This window comes from Anolis sagrei, chromosome 6 (assembly GCF_037176765.1).
Source record: "Anolis sagrei isolate rAnoSag1 chromosome 6, rAnoSag1.mat, whole genome shotgun sequence".
Taxonomy (NCBI): Eukaryota; Metazoa; Chordata; class Lepidosauria; order Squamata; family Dactyloidae; genus Anolis; species Anolis sagrei.
This window is the reverse complement of record NC_090026.1, coordinates 68,033,385-68,057,496: the sequence shown is the minus strand read 5'-3', so window position 1 is coordinate 68,057,496 and position 24,112 is coordinate 68,033,385.

Below are 24,112 nucleotides of genomic sequence, written 5' to 3'. Positions count from 1 at the left end.
TAAAAATCACTTTAGGTAAGAAATCCAATCCGTTCTCCTAGGTTTTAAAAACCCAACAATGAAACAAAATATATAGGATCCAGAGCAGGGGTCCTCAAACTAAAGCCCAGGGCTTGGATGCAGCCCTCCAAGGTCATTTATCCGGCCCTCGATCAGGGTCAACATAAGTCTGAAACTCCTTGAAAGCACACCATCACCACCACAATCCTATTTCATCAGCCAAAAGCCAGCCCGCACTTCCCATTGAAATATTAATAAGTTTATATTTGTTAAAATTGTTCTTCATTTTAATTGTTGTATTGTTTTAAGTGTTTTTGCACTACAAATAAGATATGTGCAGTGTGCATAGGAATTCATTCATGTCTTTTTCAAATTATAATCTGGCCCTCCAACAGTTTGAGGGACTGTGACCTGGCCCTCTGTTTAAAAAGTTTGAGGACCCCTAATCTAGGGATTCTTAAGATCTCATCACATTGAGGTCTTTGATGAGGAGGACATTGGGCGGCGGATAGGGCAGTGGGGAAAATCACAAGGCAGTGGGCTGAATCTATCACTTGGTACTCCACATTGCCCGCACCACCTACTTGCCCATCCTTGGACTTGACAGCTAGTCCAGGCACACACCTATCAGTCACAGGAAATGATCCTCCACCATCCTCACACCTTTCTTTGAAGTGGATTTTACAAATCTGCAAGATGGATGGGGCAAAGTTTTTTTTAATGACTCTCCAAGATGTTCTGGACCTTATATGTGCTCATGCAGAGATCTAAATGTTAACAGAAGCAGATTTCATATTCTCTCTTCTCATCTAGGTAAAAATTCAAGCTCTGTTTAATATTATAAAGATCAGAATAAAGGAATGGTTGCAGAGACTTCTAATTGCTTTCCAACTGGGTGTCCATTGAGCCACCTGTGTGTCCATGGCTCTATTTTTTGACCGCCTGATCAGCTGTTTCGAGCTTTTAAAACATGTACGTGTGCTGGAGCAGTCCACACCAGTGGATTGGAAGGAAGTCACATGTTTTCCATGACTGCAAGTATATATAGTCATGTGAAGGTGTGCACTTTTGGTGGAATCTGCATCCTTTTAAATACATGCTTTTCTGTTGTTAAACCAATTTCACACGGACATTCCCGAAATGTGATTTAGCGACCCCATCCCCCTTTATCCCAGTTTCTTCTGGATTTTTAGGCATGTGTAGAAGGACTCTGAGATAATCAGCTGGATAAGCATAGAAGCATCTTAATATATATAGGTGAGAACAGGTCAAGAGGTCACTCCCTGAACCTCTACCTACAAAAACTTCAAGGTTAGGTTTATTCATTAGTCTGGCAAGTTTAGGGACTAACTTCTAGTTACAAACTTTTTGGTCTTTCATGGCTTTCCTCATTTCACCCCTGCTTTGCTTCAAGTTCACTGTAAACAGGTCTGTCAAAACTGTGTACATTTCTCCTGAAGCTCCCTGGAGTAAAGATGGGATAAAAATAGGAACATGCATATCCATCAAGTCCACATCTGTGGATTCCTCTTTTCTCCTCAAGTCTATCTTCAAACCCTTACTTAAGTGCACTTACCAATAATTTCATTTTAACAGATTTAAATGTGTCAAGACTTGCATCAAATTTGATTGTTGTTGTCCGTATGGGGTTATGTGTATACAAGTGAGTGTAAAAATGTGATTGTTTGTATCGATAGCACATGGTCAGGTCAACTCTATTATATGTTTTACGACTTCTGCCCACAAAATTGGCAAAATCCATATCTGCAACATGATTGCAAAAAGGTAGGCAATAAAAACCTAGGCAAAAGTTATTTTTGGAAACATTTGGGTGTAGACTCATAAAATCAATAGCAGAAACTTAAACATCCCAAAGTGGAAAAATGAAAATTAGGCCTAAAGACTTTAAGAGAAGAAGGAAACTAAATTGCTTATCATATTTCTGTTCTGATCCAAGTTTTTTCTTTAAAAAGAGAGTTTCACTTACACCCCACCCCCCAAAAAAACCCAGCACTTCACTAGGAATAGAAAATAACTTTTTTTTAAAATGTAAAAAAAATCTGTTATGTGTCTGGAAGAACTGATGAGAAAAGTTGCAGTTCAGTCCTCATTCTATGCATAAAACACAATTTTCTGTTTAGAAGTGTTCTTTTCTGTTCAAAGCAAGGCAACTTCCTGTCTACAAAATACATATTGATGCACAGAATGTGTCTTACTATATCACATTAGAGAAAAAAATATCCACTTAAAATCTGATTTCTGCTTTTTGCAGAATTCTGGGGTTTGTAGTTTAGTGAAGCTGTTAAAGGCAGATCAGTTGCACAACTTCAGTGCTTTCCAGTAGCTTCTTCCTGCACAGTATTTTCAGTCAACTTCTCCCACAAACTGCAATCACTCTGGAACTCTTTTACAGACACTTGATCACATGCCTGGCTATTGTCAGTTTTACCATTGTCTTTTCCCCAGTCTAGATGACATTACAAACTTACCACAGCACACAGTTATATCTTGTCTTAGCAGTCAGGTTCTTTTAATCAATTACATAGAGCCTTCGACAAACAGCATCACAGCAAAAGGAGAGAGAATACACTCTACATGACTTCCTTATATACAATTCTATACAATTACACATAGCAATCACTGATTGGTTCCCAATTCATTAACTTAACTCAGACCCAGGATTACATCATTCACAATCACCTGGACTAGGCCAGAACACATTCCCCTAATGATTCCCTATATACAGTTAATGCATGACTCAGCATTTCCAATAGAAGCCTATTAGCAGTGTGTGACTCAGCTATATCACATTACAATACATTGTAAAACCTGACATCCCTAAACTTACAAACCCCAGAATTCTGCAGTAGGCAGAAACCAGACTTTAAGTGTATTTTTTCTCTAGTGCAATGAGGCCACTAAAACTGTAAATAGCCACTGAAAACAATGCATTCATTGATAACATTCTTGCAGTAAGAAGAAAAAGTGGTAACATTATTCATTCTTAAGAGAATGAAATTTACAAAGATTTACATCCCCATTTCACATTTATGTAGCAGTGTTGAATGTTCAAAGCACGTGCATGCATCTCCTTGTTGTAATATTTTCAACTACATCATTATCACAGCTGAGACTGGTAGTGGCTCCCCTGACATGACTTAGGCCCCATCTATACTACCTTATGAAATCCAGATTATCTGCTTCGAACTGCCAGTGTAGACTCATATAATCCAGTTCAAATCAGATTATCTGGATTATCTGATTTGCTAATATGGGTTATACAGCAGTGTAGATCCAGCCTTAATAAGGTCATAGTGGAGGCAAGGTTTAAAACAGAGATCATCTCATTAGGAAAATGTCTGGCATTACCCATGGTGGTGCTGATGCTGATGACAGTTATGACAGTGTGTGCGTGCATATCTGCAGATGTAAACCTACCCTATGAGATAAGGATTTGTTCTTTGCAATCAATTTTTATGCAAGAACAGCGCTAGATTCATGCATTTTTTCATACCTTTTTGTTGTTGGCATAGAAACATGTGATTGTTATTTTATTATTGAACTGTTGTTTAAAAGAATGTTATTGTCTAATTGCTGTTTTTAAAAGCATGTTCTTATTTAGTGGCTATCAAACCCGGGGGAGATAGGACACACATGGGCTTGTGCAGGTACAGCTGTACCAGAAGCTCCCACTTTATTTACTTTGCATTAGGTGTTATTTGCAGCCCAGGGCTTGGGACTCTGCAGGAGGGTGGCTTCCTTTTGAGGTTTGCAGTTATAGGGCAGGCCACCTGTCCATCATCATTAGGTTCCTTAGTTCTACCCCCTTTTGGGTTTTCAGAAGAGAAGGGAGCCATTTTTAGTCTGTCACACACAAGGAAGCTAGTCTATAGGATGCAGACAGCTCATCCCGTAGGAAAAGCTTCATTCCTCAGAACCATCTGGGGACCATCCGGTAACCATCCGGGGATCATCTGGGGATCATTCAGGGAAACAGGAACAGAAGGAAAGGATCCCAAAGGCTCTGGCTGAGAGCTCACAGCCTCTCAGCCTCACAGCACCAGAGGGGAAAACAGCCCTGAAGTTCCCACAGGACAGCATTACAGAACCACTGAATTCTAGCTGAAGCCTTGGCTGGTAGGTTTACTCGATGCCCAAAAGCAGTTGGGATCAGTAGTAAGACCCAAATCAGCGAGGCCCAGATAATAGACAGCCTGGGAGAGATTATAAAGGGTTCTTCCTTATACTAAGAAAGTACAGTTAATTCAAGTCAGTGCCAGTCTCTTAAAGACTAGAACAAGAAAACCTTGAAGTGTTGTTTGAAGATTTGTTATCTGTTCCTTAATAAAGAGTTAATGGTAATTAAAGACTGTAAAGACCATTACTACGGGAATTCCCTAAGAATCTCTCTTTGAGGCACCCCGGCTTCCCACTGGGTTTAAAGTGTACGTCCTACAGATTAAAGACAATTTGTTCAGACCCAGTGCGCGACAGAACAGGTTAGTTCTTGTTTACAGCCAGGCCAGATTCCACCATCAATGGTTTGAAAACGTTTTTTAAAAAATATCCAGAAGACAAACCTTTACTTTACCATTTGATATAATCAATATCATTTTACTACACCGCTGTATATAATGGGATCTGAACATCCACAGATTGCTTTCCAACTGGGTGTCTGTTGAACCACCTGTGTGTATGTGTATGCGTGTCCTGGAACTGTATTGGCATCTGTATGTGTGTGCATGTGTGTCCTGGAAGAAATCTCAGCAGATACCAAGGGTCACTATAATTCTAAACTGTGGATTGATGCTACACGAGTATATTAGGATGAACATGAGCAAAGCCTCGGGCCCACACAGACACCTCCATGCTTCCCCCCTATGTGATTGGGAGAAGAACTTCACTAATGTTAGAAGAACCATGATTCATCATGACACATGAAACAGAAATCACGACTGAAACCAAGCTGGTGTCGGAATTAGCAGCTTTTGCATGCCTATATGCACGCTAACTGCTAGTTTGCCGTATGGTGACTTCCTTCTTTCATTAGCACACACATTATGTATTTCTGTTTGATGGATTTTATATGTTGATATGCTGTAAGCTGCCTTGGGTCCGTGTTGCAGAAAAATACAGGGTAGAAATACCCTAAATAAATAAATAAGTTCTCTTCCTATATCATTAGTTTGATATAAATATTAAATATAGAAGAGGAGGAAGGGGAAGAAGAGGAGGAGGCAGCAGCTACTGCTTCCAACTTCAACTTCAGTAGTGAGGCAAAATGGCTTAAATTGCTCTACTGTGGAATCTTCCTATAATTACCAGATTTGTTCTAGAAATACATTTTCAATCAAAAGAAAGAAAATGGTGAAATGATATGATACAACACCAGAAGTTGGGAGCCCTTTGATAACCACTTAGAAAAATGCATTTGTGTTACATAGAGCTGATCTTCTTTGTCACTTTCAAAGCTACCTTAGGGCACCTTCTGACTGTTGAAAAATCCCAATTTCTATCCCAGCTCATTTCAATTTTATACTTGGTTAAAATAAACCAACTTGGGCAGCTGGTACAAAAAAAATCTCTTGATTTTTCTGGGAACTGACAGAAAATATTTTGGGATAAACAAAACATGGATGAACCTCCAAAATAAAATTGGAAAGAACAGGAGCAAAATCTTGGACTTTCTGGTCTTTTTAATGAGCCTGGAAGCAGACTTACTCCGTGTCCAAGTCTCAATGAAATCTGACAGCTCCTTCTCAACTTTTCCAACATCCAACCAATACAATGTGATTTAACCCAGCAAAAATGCTGTCAGATACAAATGGGGAACCCAAAATAATATAAATCATAAAATATAGATTTGGAAGAGACCACAAGGGCAATCTAGTCCAACCCCCTGCCATACAGGAAAAGCACAATCAAAGTATTCCTAATAGATGGTCAGTGACATCCAGCCTCTGTTTAAAAGCCTCAAAGGAAGGAGCTTCCACCACCTTTTGAGGCAGAGAGTTCCACTGCGGAACAGCTCTTTTGTTCAGGAAGTTCTCCCTAATATTCAGGTGGAATCTTTTCCCCTGGAATTTGAATACATTGCTCCGTGTCCTAGTCTCCAGAACAGCAAACAAGCTTGACCTATCTTCAATAGAACATCCTTTCAAATATTGAAACATGGCTATCATATCCCCTCTCAATCTTCTTTTCTTCAAGCCAAACATGCATGGTCATCTGTTGAAAGCGCTTTGACTGTGTATTCTTTCATGGCAAAGGGATTTGAATGTTGCCTAATGTGCAACAAAATATAAAAATATTAAATCAAAAAGTTCAAGAGTGTAGAACATTACATTTTTATTTATGATGATGATGATGATGATGATGATGATGATGATGATGATGGTGATGATGATGATGGTGATGATGATGATGATGATGATGATGATCATGATCATGATAATGATGATTGCAATTACATGCTGGCACATAACCAGAAGGGACCCCCTGTACTATGGTAAGTGATAGTTATGGGAGAACCACAGAGGAGGCAAACTGGTAGTGGGATGTACCTGGCATGCCAGTTTGTGCACCTGTGATATAATCCTTAGACTAAGAGAGGCAAACACATTTTATGGCTTAGTAGATTCGAGCATGAGTCTTCCTGGTATGGCTCACACAAATACATACCAATCTTGATCTCCTTGAACACACACAGAAGGATGGGGCCACTTAACAAGTTCATGGCTGTGCTGAGGTTTGAATTGGAGATTTCCTAGCTCACACTTTTGTCCCTACATTACACCAGCTGTCAGAGAAGGTGACTGTGATAATTGGAAGTGTAGCCACCTGTCTTCAACTTGTGAATGCTCTTGTAACTGAAAGTGACATACTGGAGATTCATGGAAACTGCAACAGGCAAACCAGGCAGCCACCAAACTGTGGTGTGGTGCTGCTTATAAAGGGAGTCCCTCAGCAGTCATCACTTGCCCAAACATTACAACTTGAGATTAACCGGGTTGCTGTGAGGGCAGAGGAGTGTAATGTGTGTGTGTGAGAGAGAAGGAGGGCTTGAAAAGAACAATAGCATTGAAACCTCATTGTGTTGTCCATGAGACACTGCAGGAAGAAAACATACAAATTCTAATCCACTTTCTTCATCAGCATGAGAAACAGATGTTGGGGCGGGGGATAGGCAAAGGAAAATCTTATGAAATTTATGGGGTTGCCATAAGTCAATAGATAAATTGAAGGTATGCTCATACACACACATTGCTAAGGGGAATTTTATCACCTCAGCAGGAAACGAGCAAAGTTAATTATCTATGTATATGAGCATAGTATGTTAATCACCACATAGACAAAGAACGTGGGGAAAAATAACCTTAATCTTCATCTGCCAACTAGAATAAGTTATGTTTGAGCCCTGTAGGGACTCAGGCGGTTTACAACAATGCCGTAAGTTGCTGGAAGAAGACTAAAATAACCAAAACCACCCAAGTCCCATAAAACATCATTGCTTTAGGCCAGGGGTTCTCAAACTCTTTCAGCTGGGGGGCCCTTTTTGAAGCAAAAGTTTCTCATGGAGCCCCCAAAATGTATTTATATTATATTATATTATAATTATAATTATATTCATATATATAAGGTATGGGAAAACTCTTTAACACGTTTATAGACAGTGGCAGATGGATAAAGAGTGTCTGTTTGAACTATTTTTTTAAAAAAACTGCACATATCTCATTTGTACTGCAAAAAAGGGGAAAGATAGAGCAATACAATATTTAAAGTAAAGAACAATTTTAACCAATGTAAACTTAACAGTATTTCAGCAGAAGACCCCAGGGGTCACCCAGTCCAACCCCCTTCTGCCATTCAGGGAAAGCACAATCAAAGCACTGCAACAGGTGGCCACCAAGCCTTTGTAACAGTAAAATAATAATAATAATAATAATAATAATAATAATAATAATAATACCAGATATCATGATTGTGGAAAAGAAAAAAAGTCTGGATTATTCATGTCGCCATACCAGGTGACAGTCGCATTGAGGAAAAACAACAGGAAAAACTCAGCCGCTATCAAGACCTCAAAATCGAACTGCAAAGGCTCTGGCTTAAACCAGTACAGGTGGTCCCAGTGGTCATTGGCGCACTGGGTGCTGTGCCAAAAGATCTCAGCCAGCATTTGGAAACAATAAACATTGACAAAATCATGATCTGTCAACTTCAAAAGGCCATCTTACTTGGATCTGCATGCATCATTCGAAAATACATCACATAGTCCTAGATGCTTGGGAAGTGTTTGACTTGTGATTTTGTGATACGAAATCCAGCATATAGCTCTTGTTTGCTGTGACATACTGTGCTTTTGTGTTAATAATAATAATAATAATAATAATAATAATAATAATAAGTTACAGAGAATAAACACGTCAAGCTACTCTGGGACTTCCTGATTCAGACAGACAAAGTTTTGGAGCACAATACTCCTGAACTCACGATCGTGTTAAAAAACAAAGTATGGATTGTTGATGTTTCAATCCCAGATGACAGCAGGATTGAAGAGAAACAACTGGAAAAGCTGACACGATATGAGGGTTTAAAGATCGAACTGCAAAGACTAGCACAAGCCAGTAAAGGTAGTCCCAGTGGTGATCAGCACACTGGGTGCAGTGCCTAAAGACCTTGGCCTGCACTTAAACACAATCGGCGCTGACAAAATTACCATCTGCCAACTGCAGAAGGCCGCCTTACTGGGATCTGCACACATTATTCGCCGATACGTCACACAGTCCTAGACACTTCGAAAGTGTCCAACGTGTGTTCCAATACAACAGCCAGCAGAGTGTCTGCCGTGGACTCATCTTGTTGTGTTTCTAACAACAACAACAACAACAACAACAACAACAACAACAACAACAATAGCAGAAACACCAGAGACCATCTAGTTCAACTCCCTTCTGCCATGCAGGAAAAGTGCCATAAAAGCACCTTCTGAGTGGAGAGAGGGAAATAGGGTTTTGGACGCATGCAAGGCAAGGGGAAAAGTATCTTGGCAAAGAGGAAAGTGGCTTTTGGTGGCAAGAGAGATGAGGAAAAAGGTTTTTGGAAGTGAGGAAAAAATGCTTTGAGGGCAGAGGAGGCAGGTAGGGGGAGGAGCAGGAAAGAGGAGGGGAAGCTTGGAGGGGGTGGAGGAGTGAGATGGGAGGAGGAGGAAAGAGGAGGGATGAGGAGGAAGGAGGAGGGAGGAGGAGGAGGCGGAAAGAGGAGGAAGAAAGAGGAGGAAGAAGAGAGGAACTACGGAGCTCCTCAGTATGCTTCCCAGAGCCCAAAGGGCTATGTGGAGCACACTTTGAGAACTTCTGCTTTAGGCACAAACCATGTTTTCTGTCCTGTAAGGTCATGTAAGTCTTGCAGGGCTTTTTTGGTCAATCTTCAGCAACCTAGGAAGGACTAATTGATCAGACATTGTATAAAAGATACGAAAGTGAATACCACAGATTGCAATGCCACTATCATATTTCCTTCTCATGCACATTGGTATGACACATAAATATTTTCTGTACAGAAAAAAACCTGTTTCCTGTGCAGCAAATGCTGTCATTGGAATTTATTCTGAGAAAATTCATACACAGTTCATGCAAAGTTTGCACAGGATGAGTTCTGCATTTGTGAATAGTCTTTGAAAACTTGCAACAGGAAGAAAAATACAAAAAAAAGGGTTGCTTTTTTAAAGAAGAAAATTTGTAAAGAATTCTATCCTGGATATATTGTGCAATGTATGAATATTGTGCATACACACGACAAGAAACAGAGTAGATGACTGTGCATAGGACAGACTCTAGAATCTGTCTACCATGGATGGAATATCTCAAGCTACAGAAAATATCTTTTCCTTTACCTTCATCTTTGAAGGATCTGAAAAAGTTGATGAAGGAGAAGGATAGAGGAAGTCTGTTTTTACCAACACATTTGCATGTGCTTAAATCACAATTCGTTCTAATCTGCTTTTATAGCCTAATTTCTATTGGTAGTGATAACCCCTTTGCCACCAAGGTCTCATTTCCCTTGGTATGTGTTCAGCAATCCTATATGCATGCTGGAAGGATGTTTTGCTGCTTCTGGTTTTGAAGCATTTTGGAAAATTATTTGTTGTTTCTTTTACGAAGAAACTAGTAAAGAATGCTATCCTGGATATATTGTGCAATTGACTTTGAAGCAGTGCATAACCTGAAAAACATGTTTACCAGAGGTGAAAGGTAGTGTCCAAATTCTTATTTATTTTATTTATTTACTTTATTTCTATCCCACCTTTCTCTCCATGGGGACTCGAGGTTAAAAACCACACACTTTAGTCACAGTTTAAAACAAAAATTAAAAAAGCAATTAAATAATAGCATTTGGATTTTGGTTAAAATATAGTTAAAATATAATAAATACAATTTAAAACTCACAATCCTACTTCTGGAATCTCACCCGTAGCCTCCCCAGCAGTGTGCCCCCTTATCCTTCCCAAAATGCCTGCTCGCAGAGAAAGGTATTTAAAGGAAGATCAGCAGGGATGGGGCCATCCTGGTCTCTCTTGGGAGAGAGTTCCACAGTCTGGGAGCAGTCACTGAAAAGGCCCTCTCCCGTGTTCCTACCAAACGTGGTGGGACAGAGAGAAGACCCTCTAAAGTTCATTGTAGATGTCTCACAGGTCCATAGAAAGAGATACAGTTCTTCAGATAACCTGGACCGAAGCCATAGAGGGCTTGTAGGTAAAAAGCAGTACTTAGAATTGTGCCTGGAAATTTGTTGGTAGCTAACAGAGCTGTTTCAACAGAGGAATTGTCCACTCTCTGTAGCCAGCCCCAGTTAGCAGTCTGGCTGCTGCTCTTTTGACTATCTGAAGCACTTTTAAACAGCAGCTTCATGTAGAGTGCATTGCAGTAGTCCAACTAGCAGGCATGTAGCCAGGGGGGGGGCTCGGGGGGCTTCAGCCCCCCCCGAAATTCTCATGGTGGTTCGCGAAAAGGCCTTACTGGTGCATTATTTAAACTGTTATGTTTATTAATATCATGATTTGATCACCATACTCAATACATCCCATATGTATGGGGGTATTGGGGTAATGATACAAAAGGTTTGCTAGGCTAGACCCTCTTTCACTCAGACTCAGCCCCCCCCGAAACTCAGCCCCCCCGAAACCCCCCCTGAAAATTTTTTAGCCCCCCCCGAAACGAAATCCTGGCTACGGGCCTGCCAACTAGGATGCAACGAAGGCATGAGCTACCATGGCATGATCTGACTTCTCCAGGAATTGGCATAGTTGTGCAAAAGCACTCCTACAACCTTATTATAAAGGCCCATGAATTTGCCCTGCACCAAGGCAAATCTATGGACTCTCAACTGGGATGTGTGGAGCAGCTGCCACTCCACGCCCCCGCATTGCCTGCCTTACCTTGTTGCTCATCCCATGGGCGGGGGGTCACTGCCCGGCTTCCCCCATTGCAAGAAAGGCAACACAGGAAGGCTCCTGTGTTGTGTGCTGATGGAGGGTGCACCTTTTTCTCACTTTTTGACACAGAGGCCAACCAGAAGTGCCTGTACGTCATGTGAAGGGTTCTGTACCAAAAAGTGAGGGGAATCAGCATACAATGGGCAAATTGGTCCATCTGATGAGGTCGCTGGTCACTGGACCTGTCGTTCTTTTTGCTCTTTCCTCCACTGTGATTGGACTTGTGTCCAAGAGAGTCTTCCTGCTTTGACGCTGGCCCTGTGCTCAGCCAACCCTGGAGAAATGCCATCCACACCGTGCCCTGAAGTCTTCCTCCTCCACTGGCCCCTTTAGGGAATGCCGCTCTCTCCCAGCTGGTAGTCTGAATACAGGAGTTACTCCAAACTATGAACTTGCATTTTCTAACACAGGCTGAATCCCTGAAATGTTTTTACTGACCAGGAGCATCTCTACCTTGTCTGGATTAAGCTTCAGTTTGCTTGCTCTCATTCAATCCATTACAGCTGCCAGGCACCATCCTTGGAATTAGGTGGAAAGGAGTAATAGAGCTGGGTATCCTTTGCATATAGATGACACCCAAGTGCAAAGCTCTGGATGACATCTCTCACTGGTTTCATGTTTATGTATCAGAAAGATACCATGGATTATCAAAAGCCACCAAAAGGTCTAGGAGAACCAACAGGGACACACTCCCTCTGTTCAGTTCTCTCTGTAGGCCACCCACCAAGGTGACAAAAGCTGCCCTTGTCCCATAACCAGGCCTGAAACTAGATTGAAATGGGTCTAGATCAGTGTTTCTCAACCTGGGGGTTGGGACCCCTGGAGGGGTCGTGAGAGGGTGTCAGAGGGGTCGGCAAAGACCATCAGAAAACACAGTATTTTCTGTTGGCCTTGGGGTTGTGTGTGGGAAGTTTAGCTCAGTTCTATCATTAGTTGGGTTTGGAATGCTTTTTGATTGTAGGTGAAACTATAAATCCCAGTAACTACAACTTCCAAATGTCAAGGTCTATTTTCCCCCAAAAATCCACCAATGTTCACATTTGGACACATTGAGTATTCATGCCAAGTTTGGTCCTGATCAATCACTGTTTGAGTCCACAGTGCTCTCGGGATGTAGGTGAACTACAACTCCAAAAACTCAAGGTCAGTGCCCACAAATGCCCTTCTAGTATTTTCTGTTGGTCATGGGAGTTCTGTGTGCTAAGATTAGTTCAATTCCATCGTTGGTGGAGTTTAGAATGCTCTTTGACTGTAGGCTAACAATAAATCCAAGCAACTACAACTCCCAAATGACAAAATCACCCCCAACCCCACAAGTATTCAGATTTGGGCGTATGGAGTATTTGTGCCAAATTTAGTGCAGTGAATGAAAATACATCCTGCATATCAGATATTTACATTACGATTCATCACAGTAGCAAAACTATAGGTATGAAGTAGCAACAAAAACAATGTTATGGTTGGGGGTCACCACAACATGAGGAACTTTATTAAGGGGTCACGGCATTAGGAGGGTTGAGAACCACTGATCTAGATGATCTGCATAATACAAAAAACTATGAAGTTGAGAAACTGGCTGGGGGACTCTAGGAAATGGAGTGCAAAAGGGTAATTTTCCCAGGCTCTCCTCTTGTTTAGTAATGTCTGACAGCAGGTCCAATTAGTAAACTTATTTCAAATACAAGAAAGAACACACAGGGTAATGTTAAGCCATCAGGGCTCTGAACAGGGTGGCATTTTTGGACTATGTGACAAGGAGGCAGCAAGCACCTTGTGTAAGCCAAAAGAATTGATATGTGCAGAGAACAGCTGCTTTTTCCCAAGACTGTTTTATTCCTGAGAACTGGAAAAGCCCTTTTGAGCCCTGGGCTGAGATACTGTACCATCTTTTGTGCAGCTGTAATTTTGACATGGAGAGCCAGCTTGAACTTCTGTAATCCTCAGCCCCAGACACCTCCAACGCCTGGTCTCTCTCTCTTTCTGTTTTTCCACAAAGGTTTTCAGCTGTGCTGTTGGGAAACGTTTTTGAAAGAGAGAAGGGGAGTGGAGGAGGGGAAAAAAAAGGAAAAACATCTGTCTGACTTGGTCCAGAGATTGCTTCTATAGCTGTTACAATTATAAGAGCACAGCATAATGTTATTTTTTCCAGGATACTCTTCTTGTGCTTTTGGAATTCCTTCCTCTGATGAACAATATTTCCTGCCACTCCCTTTTTATTAACCACCTGATAATTTGTGTGGATGTCCAAAGAGGGAGAAAGGGATAGAGAGGTCGACAAAGGAATCAGTGGAAAGAAGACTTGGAAATTGCACAATGCTCTCATGCGTTCCCAAGGAATTAGATCTGAGGAGGGAACTGTTTTTATGAATGGGTACAACTGACACATGAAACGCGTGGGATCTGTCTGAGTGCCTTGTCTGGGTCAACTGGGACATCTGGCTGTTATGCACTGGGCCTTAATGTGACTCATTAACACACAAATAGCTAGCTTTGATAGGATCCACTTGTGATTCTATGCTGGTGTGGTCACAAACAATGTCAAATGTCAACAAACTTTTCTTTGTGTTGAACTCTAGATACCCCACTCACATAAAGCAATTTGATGTCATCAAGTGGGACGTGCTTCAGGACATAGTCAGGCAAGGAATTATGCAGGAATCGACCAAGTTGCCTATATATGGTGCGAGAAAGAAAGGATGTTCTCCGTTCTGGCATGACTGGACTGGACAAATAAGAACATGGAACGTCTTAATCATTAGCCAATTCTGCCTAAACTCAGTAGCTCAGCCAGAGGTTTGGACAGTTCCTTTTTGGACAACCAAAACAGTCACAGAGTAAAAATGTAACTTACTGGTAGTTTTTGAATTTTGATGGCACTTGTAAAGAAGCGTTAATCCCACCGCTTGTCAACAAAAATGTAAAGAAGCAGCGCTAATCCCACTAGATGCCACCAAAATTATGTGAGGAAGCGTTAATCTTCTTTAATGCCACCAATATTCTGTGAGGAATCTTCTTTTAAATATCAATTAAGCTGCCACCGATATGTTTAGAGACGCTGGTTTATGTCTCTGTTTATCTTTAGTTGTGTTGTGAGGTGACTTTGGTAGTGTGGAATGCACCAAGCATAAAAGCAATGGAGGAGGCAGGTTTGAAATACAAAGAGAACAAGTTTTATTGTTAACAGAACGTAATTGTTGCAGTTTTGAGAATTTGAACTTGGCACAAGGCTTGATGTTACAAAATGGCTGGTTTGAGATACATGCTTCTGATGATACAATTCTACAAACTTCTTCTTTAGTGAAGTGCTTATACTACTTCAGAGTTCCCTATTGTGAATGTCCACACTGTTTGCCCTATACTCGGAACAAACCACTGATCACCAGTCTTTCCTTACTGGCAATCCTGAAGACCCCCTCTGTTAGATTCTTTTAACCTAAGCAATCTAACAAGGTAACACCTTCAGCTCTCTTGCTGAAGAAATATTCACAAATTCTAGGAACTACTGAATTCTCACAGCTTCACAACAGAGCCCTAACTGGCTCTCCTCTTCCCCGGGTCTCATCCACCGGACTAAACTACTTTCCCCAGAGTCCTTTCTTGACTCTGCTATTTCCCAGAGCCCTTAACTGGCTCTGCTCTTCTCCGGGTCTCATCCACCGGACTAAACTACTTTCCCCAGAGTCCTTTCTTGACTCTGCTATTTCCCAGAGCCCTTAACTGGCTCTGCTCTTCTCCGGGTCTCATCCACCGGACTAAAGCTTAACTGCCACTTTCAAACCTTTTTCTCCTTAAGCTCCGCCCACCTCCTCTTCTGCCTTGTCTTGTCACCATGGCAACCTATCCCTCACAGCTAGGCCATGGCAATAAATGTAATACATAAATGCAGTTTAAACACAGTACATTAAACACTCTATAATAAACGTTTCTCTACACCTTCCCCCCCAGAAAAATATTTTTGCACATTTCTTAATCCTAGAATAGCAAAAATAATCCTACATAACATTTAACAATAAATATACATATACATCAATTCTGAAAGGGAAACATATTAGGGTTAAATACATTTCAAATTACACACATATACAAACCTTTAACCTATGGAATCCTTGATAAGGCGTCCGCAACTACATTTTGTTTACCTGAAACATGTTTTATGTCAAATATGAAATCTTGTAAACCCAAACTCCATCTCAACAATTTGTTATTCGTATCCTATAGATTTTCTAACCATTTTCATTTGTTGACATATTACATTTATCAGAATGCCAATTTTTACTTAAAACTTCCACAACCTCTCTTTTCTGAGGTAGGGACAATTCTACATTCATATCTACCCGATCTACATTCCTGAACTGTTCACGATCACCCTCCCAAAAAGAAAAGGGACCGGATTCCTCTTCTGAAACAACAAAACATACATTTGCAGATCTTACAACATAAGGCTTCAACATATTTACATGGACTCTTCTCTCTACATTGGATTGTTCATCAAAAATATCATAGTTTATGTGGTTGTGTCTTCTGATGACCTTCCATGGTCCAGACCAATCCAATTGAAGCTTGTTGGCCTTGTTGGGAGATAAAAATAAAACTTCATCTCCGATGTCGAAGACCTTTGGCTTAGCAGTAGAGTCATAATAGTCTTTCTGTTTCTGCTGAGCCGCAAGCAAATGTTCTTGAGCAATGTCTCTAGCCAGCTGCATTGTTGCTTGAAGATCTCTTAAATACTCCGTCACTGGAACAGGATCCTTCGCCGGACTTTCTTCCCAATGTTCTCTTAACAGATCTAACGGACCACGAGCTTTCCTTCCATACAGCAATTCAAATGGACTGTAGCCGGTGCTGTCATGAGGGACGGTCCTGTAGGCGAACAGCAGTTGTTGTAACTTGATGTCCCAGTCATAAGGCCTTTCCTGATTGTAAGACTTTATCATTTTGACTAAAGTCTTGTTCATATTCTCAACCAGTCCATTTGTCTGCGGATGATATGCTGTGGAAGTCAGGTGTCTAATTCCACATAACTCCAGCAACTTCGACAGAAGCTTGGAAGTAAACTGGGTTCCCAAGTCCGAGACCAGTTCTCTGGGATATCCAGTTCTTCCCCAAATGGACAGCAGGGCATTTGCAATTGTAGTTGTTTCGATGTTAGTCAGAGCTACAGCCTCTGGATATCTTGTGGCGTAGTCAATCATGGTTAAAATGTAACGGTAACCACGTCTGCTTGGTTTACAGAGAGGACCTACAATGTCAATGCCTACTCTGTAAAATGGTTCTCCAATTATTGGCATAGGGATCAATGGAGCTTTAACTTTATCCCTTCCAGTGCTCAATCTCTGGCAGATGTTACAGGATTGGCAAAACTCTTTGATCCTCTGGAACATGCCAGGCCAATAAAAGTTTTTAGTGATCCTTTTCGTGGTTTTTCTTATGCCCAAATGTCCACCTTGAGGGTTTTCGTGTGCCACCCTCATCAGCTGTTCTCTAAAACCTTGAGGCACTACAATTTGACTACATGTCACTGATCTTTCTGTCGAGTTTACACTTTTGGATTCTCTATATAGGACACCATTCTTCAGTATAAACTCGGAGGGCTGTTCTTCTGGCAATACTGTGGGGTTTTGAGCTAAAGCAAATAGAGGCTTCAGAGATCCATCGGCTCTCTGTTCCTGCCGAATCTCCTCAACTCCTCCCGTCTTCTTAACAAGCTCAGCCACTGTAGCACTGGTTTCTGGACTCTCGTCCCCATCTTGTTGTATGGCAAAACACAGGGCTTTCTGTTCAGGGCTTTCATTGTTACATTCTTTCTCCCCACACGCCATCTTACAGAATTTAATCTCCTCAGCCAAATCATTTCCAATTAAACATTGATATGGTATGTCAGGACTGACTGCAAAATCCCACATACCCTTCCATCCTTTATATTCTATTGGCAAAGTCACCACGGGTGTTGGGATCGCGGGACCTAAACCTTTTAATTTTATTTCAGAGGTTGGCTGTTGAAATTTCTGAGGTATTATTTCAGGGTGCGCTATGCATACTTCGGAACCTGTATCTCTGAGTCCTTTCCTGTCTTTGTGATCAATAGAAATGGTTTCTAAGTAGTCCTTAGATGGGCTGCCTGACAGGATGAACAGACATTGTTTCTCTTGAGGCTCTGAGCTTGAACTCTCCTTTGAAACAGTATCTGCTTCTGCCCTTGGTGTTTCTTTCATTTTATTCACAAAGAGGGTTGTTTTCTCTTTCCTTAACAAGGGACATTGATATTTTAAATGATTCCATTCTCCACATTGAAAGCACCGTCTTTTTACCTCAGGAGCAGTTTGTCTTGTTACACTCTGCCTCCTACAGATGGTGTCTTCTAAGTCAGCACCCTTTTCTTGCTGTGGGCGCTTTTGTTGTGAATAAAATGGCTGCCTGTTTGTTCTTTTGTCCCCTGGCAGATCTTCCCTTTTAAATCCTTCTTTCAAGGTTGTTATTTGATCTGCCATACCCGCTGCCTCTACAATCGTGGATGGCTTGCGATCTTGAATCACCCAACGAATTTCATAAGGAACTAATTGGAAAAATTGTTCCAATTTCAAAAGTTCCCTCAGCTGTTGATAATCTTCTACCTCAGACGTCTTTATCCAACTATCGAACAGTTGAGACAATCTAGAGGCCACCTGAGCAAAACTTTGAGTTTTATCTTTCTTTAAGGATCTGAACTTAAATCTATAATATTCCGGAGTCAATCTAAACTCTTGTTGAATCTGTTTCTTAAACAAATCATAGTCTCTATAAGATTCTTCAGGCAACTGTCCATAAATCTGCAAAAGTTTCCCACTTATCTGTGGCCTAAGGTATGTCATCCATTTTTCCTTAGCCACTCCAAAATCACGACAACATCTTTCAAAAGATATTAGGAATTTCTCTGGACAATCCTCCTTGGTATATTTTGGGAATTTCTTCATCAAATCTGGGGTATCCCCTCCAGATCTCCCTTCCTGAACATCACTGGATGTTTGAGACAAAGCCAATCTTTGTTTCTCTAGCTCAAACTCCATTCTCTTCAATTCTAACTCCTGTTCTAATTCTCTCACTCTTTGTCTTTCTTCCATCTCCAGTTCTCTCTCTTTTTGTTTTGCCTCCATCTCCAGTTCTCTCTCTTTTTGTTTTGCCTCCATCTCCAGTTCTCTCTCTCTTTGTCTTTCCTCAAATTCTCTTTGTTTCGCCTCTCTCTCCATCTCCAACTCTCTCTCCCTTTGTCTTTCTTTTGCCTCCATTTCCAATCGTTTCATCTCCAATTTGTACTTAAAAGCCATTTCTGTCATAGGCACTGGCTCTGTCTCTGACTCAGAGCTCGAGCTTTCCCCTTGGTCTCCCTCTCTTTCTTCAGCCAGCTTTCTCTGTCGCCTGGTAGCCATTTTTCAGCAGCTTTTACCTCACAACTTATTTTAAAATTAAACTTAAGGCACTCGATTAGTTGTTACACGAATCCCGTCGTCTGCCACCAAAAATGTAAAGAAGCGTTAATCCCACCGCTTGTCAACAAAAATGTAAAGAAGCAGCGCTAATCCCACTAGATGCCACCAAAATTATGTGAGGAAGCGTTAATCTTCTTTAATGCCACCAATATTCTGTGAGGAACCTTCTTTTAAATATCAATTAAGCTGCCACCGATATGTTTAGAGACGCTGGTTTATGTCTCTGTTTATCTTTAGTTGTGTTGTGAGGTGACTTTGGTAGTGTGGAATGCACCAAGCATAAAAGCAATGGAGGAGGCAGGTTTGAAATACAAAGAGAACAAGTTTTATTGTTAACAGAACGTAATTGTTGCAGTTTTGAGAATTTGAACTTGGCACAAGGCTTGATGTTACAAAATGGCTGGTTTGAGATACATGCTTCTGATGATACAATTCTACAAACTTCTTCTTTAGTGAAGTGCTTATACTACTTCAGAGTTCCCTATTGTGAATGTCCACACTGTTTGCCCTATACTCGGAACAAACCACTGATCACCAGTCTTTCCTTACTGGCAATCCTGAAGACCCCCTCTGTTAGATTCTTTTAACCTAAGCAATCTAACAAGGTAATACCTTCAGCTCTCTTGCTGAAGAAATATTCACAAATTCTAGGAACTACTGAATTCTCACAGCTTCACAACAGAGCCCTAACTGGCTCTCCTCTTCCCCGGGTCTCATCCACCGGACTAAACTACTTTCCCCAGAGTCCTTTCTTGACTCTGCTATTTCCCAGAGCCCTTAACTGGCTCTGCTCTTCTCCGGGTCTCATCCACCAGACTAAAGCTTAACTGCCACTTTCAAACCTTTTTCTCCTTAAGCTCCGCCCACCTCCTCTTCTGCCTTGTCTTGTCACCATGGCAACCTATCCCTCACAGCTAGGCCATGGCAATAAATGTAATACATAAATGCAGTTTAAACACAGTACATTAAACACTCTATAATAAACGTTTCTCTACAGCACTATATTAAGAAGCAGGTATGATACAATAGTTTAATTCCAGTTCATATCAAGGCCATATTATTTTAATATCTATCTATTTGTGGGGTCACCCTATGCTCATACCATTCTAATATACATTATTGTAACTAAATAGATGAGCAACTTTGGCAGATGTAAGGTCCAGGTTTCTTCTACTGAAACCCCCAGTGGTTCTCAACCTTTGGTCTTCCACAAGTTTTGGACTTCAACTTCCAGAAAAGCAACTCACCATGATTCCCTTCACTTTCATTTTTGCCAGGAAAATGGCAGTTTGGGATAGTGAGGATTGTAAATACAGCTTTATGAGTTTGCATACAGAACCAGACTGCTATTTGGCAATCCCTTATTACATGCTATTTGCTGTGGTTAACTACTATCAAGTCAACATTGATTTATGGCATCCCCATGAATCTCTGAGGCCTCTTTTAGACAGCTGTATAAAATCCACATTGAACTGGATTATATGGCAGTATGTACTCAGATAACCCAATTCAAAGGAGATATTGTGGATTATCTGCCTTGATATTCTGGGTTATATAGCTTCTGTGGAAGGGCCCCAAAGGTTCAATCTACACTGCCATATAATGCAGTTTGAAGCTGCATTGTATGGTTAGTGTAAATTCATATAATGCAGTTCAATGCAGTTAAACTGCATCATATGAGTCTATACCAGGGGTCCTCAAACTAAGGCCCGAGGGCCGGATACAGCACTCGAAGGTCATTTACCTGGCCCTCGCTCAGGATCAACCTAAGTCTGAAACAACTTGAAAGCACACAACAACAATCAGCAAAAAGCAGGCTCACACTTCTCATTGAAATACTAAAGAGTTTATATTTGTTAAAATTGTTCTTCGTTTTAATTATTGTATTGTTTTAAGTGTTTTTGCACTACAAATAAGATATGTGCAGTGTGCATAGGAATTCATTCTTTTTTTTTTCAAATTATAATCCAGCCCTCCAACAGTTTGAGGGACTGTGACCTGGCCCATTGTTTAAAAAGTTTGAGGACCCCTGGTCTATACTGTCCATATAATGTAGCTTCAAACTACATAGCAGTGTAGATGGGACCTAAGTCACCTGATAATCGACAGCCCTGCTTAGGTTTTTCAGATTTAGGGATATTTCATAGATGGCAGTTGACACACTTGTGGCCCAACAACATCAGAGTGCAATCAAAATAGCAAAGATTGGGTTATTAATGAGAAAGAAGATAAGAGAGGCAGCCACAGTTCACTTTAGCCTGAGCCTACTGGGAAGAGCAAGACTCTCCCCATTCTCTCATGAAGACAAAAGCTGAAGACAAAAAGGGAAAGTGGGAAGAAGAGAGAAAGAAACCAGAATAAGTGAGATTGCAAAGGATTTATCAGGACTTCTGATTCGTGTTCGCCTCTCACCTGAATCTGATCAATAACAGAGATATCATGATTACCCATTTAGCTTGAGTAGAAATAGAAGAAGACATTTACCATCCTCTGGTTTTCTTCTGTGAGCATGCACTCCAGCAATATACAGCTTTTCTTCAGGATACAGTTTTCTCTCCCCCCCCCCCCCCCCCCCCCAGTGTGTAAGCTTCCATACAGGAGAGAAAAAAGAATCCACAGGCAGAATGTTAGATTTTTGTTGCCTTCCCCATGTTTACAGCAGAAATAAATTATCTCATGTTCAGATCCATTAGTTGTTACTTTTGCTGGTTTTTTGTTTTTATTGTATCCATGTAAAAATCAGGTGACACTTACTTCTTGGGAGGAGAGCAATGTCCAATCTCAAGAAAATAGTGAAGAGTAGAGACATCACACTGGCAACAAATATCCGCATAGTCAAAGCAATGGTATTCCCCATAGTTACCTATGGATGTGAGAGTTGGACCATAGGGAAGGCTGAGCAAAGGAAGATAGATGATTTTGAACTGTAGTGCTGGAGGAAAGTTCTGAGAGTGCCTTGGACAGCGAGAAGATCCAACCAGTCCATACTTCAGGAAATAAAGAATAGTAGAGGCCATGATGAAGTCCTTTGGCCACATCATGAGAACAAAGGAAAGCTTAGAGAAGACAATGATGGTGGGGAAAATGGAAGGGAAAAGGAAGAGGGGCAGACCAAGGGCAAGATGGATGGATTGCATCCTTGAAGTTACTGGATTGACCTTGAAGGAGCTGGGGGTGGTGATGGCTGACCGGGAGCTCTGGTGTGGGCTGGTCCATGAGGTCACGAAGAGTCGGAAACAACTGAATGAATGAACAACAACATGTAAAAACCATATTAATAAAGGAATCTATGTGTATCTTCAGCTTTCATGGGCTCATATTCACTGATTTCATAAGGCACATGTCTATTTACAAAGGCAAATGTCACACTAAATGTAATAGTATTTGGGGTACCATTGATCTCTTTGTTGTTTTGCTTTCTGCTAAACCCAGACTGCCAGAGAGAGAGCTGACAATAACTATTTCTAAGCTGACAATTGACCTGTGGCACTGTATTAAAGAACACTGAATGGTAACTTCTAAAGCAGAAGACAAGCAGTATTTCAGACACAATTTAATTTCCATATTTACATACAGAAAGAGTGAAAAGAGGAAAGCAGGGGAGAGAGATTCACTGGAATGGGCCAGGAAACCCATATTTGCAACAATGTTTTACACATCTGTTATGGAAAACTGTGCTCTGGCAACTCACAAAGCATCTTCTGGAGAGTGTAATGATTGTGGAGTCACAGGTGCCTGAGCTCTTAGCCTTGTTACATCACTGCCACATATGCTTGGACCACTTTCCTTGCACAAATCTGCCATATGGTGAGAGTGGATTTTGCAGGACAAAAACTTCCAAAAAGCACAGAGTATTCAAATGACCTCCTGCCAAAGAAGATTCCCTCTGTCTCGCCCTTTTATCCTCACACGGGAGCATTAAAGAACTAAGCATCTCTTATTTCAACTTCCTCCCAACCCAAAGTTTTTGGCCCATTAGACTCGGATTTTTTTGGATTTTTTTTTACTAGCAGCTGTTTTTTCAGCTGACATTTAAACCTCAGCCATATCCTTACAGTTGATCTTCCAAAGTTCCTTTGAGAAAAAAAGAAAGATAAAGGAAAATGAAAAGAAAGAAATAAACAAGAAAATAAAACACTGTTACAGTACTGAGTTCTGTGCTGAATCCCAATAATTTAAAGCATATTGACATTCACTAGTTTTGGAAAAAGAGGTGGAATTATCAGTTCATATTTACATCGATTAGCACTTTGTCTCTGGAGGGTCTGTAATGGAATATATATGAGATGGAATATACATAACCTTCCATCTCTAAGTTGTTGATTCAAATGCAATTCAGACATGTAGTGGCCAAGCATAGTTCAATGAACAGGTGTCCAGACCAAACATGGGGAAGGAGGGAGTTGTGGTTACCAAAAATGTTGAACTAGACCTCAGGATGGATTGATTCTGTTCCCAGTTTTGTTTCCGCATTCTGTCATTTTTGGCAAAGAACTTGAAAATGGGGTAATAATACTTTACTGCCTCCTTGGAGTGTTTGTCGGATGAACTTGCTACTGTTGTGAAAATCTCAGATTCTCTAGTAATGGGCCCACACAAGTGCCAAATCTGGCAACCCCTTCCTTTCAAGCCACCACTTCTCTTTGCAGTCTTTTAATGCAAAAATAAACATTCCAAATATTCCTCCCATTCAAGGACTTTCAATCTGAATGATGGAAATGCTGATGGAAAGTTGGAAATGCAGATATCAACGGGTAAAATCATATGATTAACCAAAATAAATAAGTAAAAGGATTTTATTGGCAAATGAAGCCGATATTCCATTTTCTTCTTCCTTTATTTATTTGCTGAACGGCCCTCTGGAAATTGAAGGTTCTTGAAGGGTATGGAGGGAAGCAGTCTTATTCTCAAAAAGCAGCTCTAGACAGGGTCCATGTGGCAGAATGCCAATGGTCTTGTGCCTCTAGTACAAAGATCATTTCAAAGATCCAAATGATCTTGTTTTTTGAGAATGGGTTCTTTGCACCATCCCAGTATGATCCAAGACAGGCTAGGAAAATATTCCCAGGTCTATATGTAGTATTATAATATGTACTGGAAAAGGATGGTGACTGTGCTGTCACGCGCTGGGCCTATAGCAACTGGCTTTTGAACA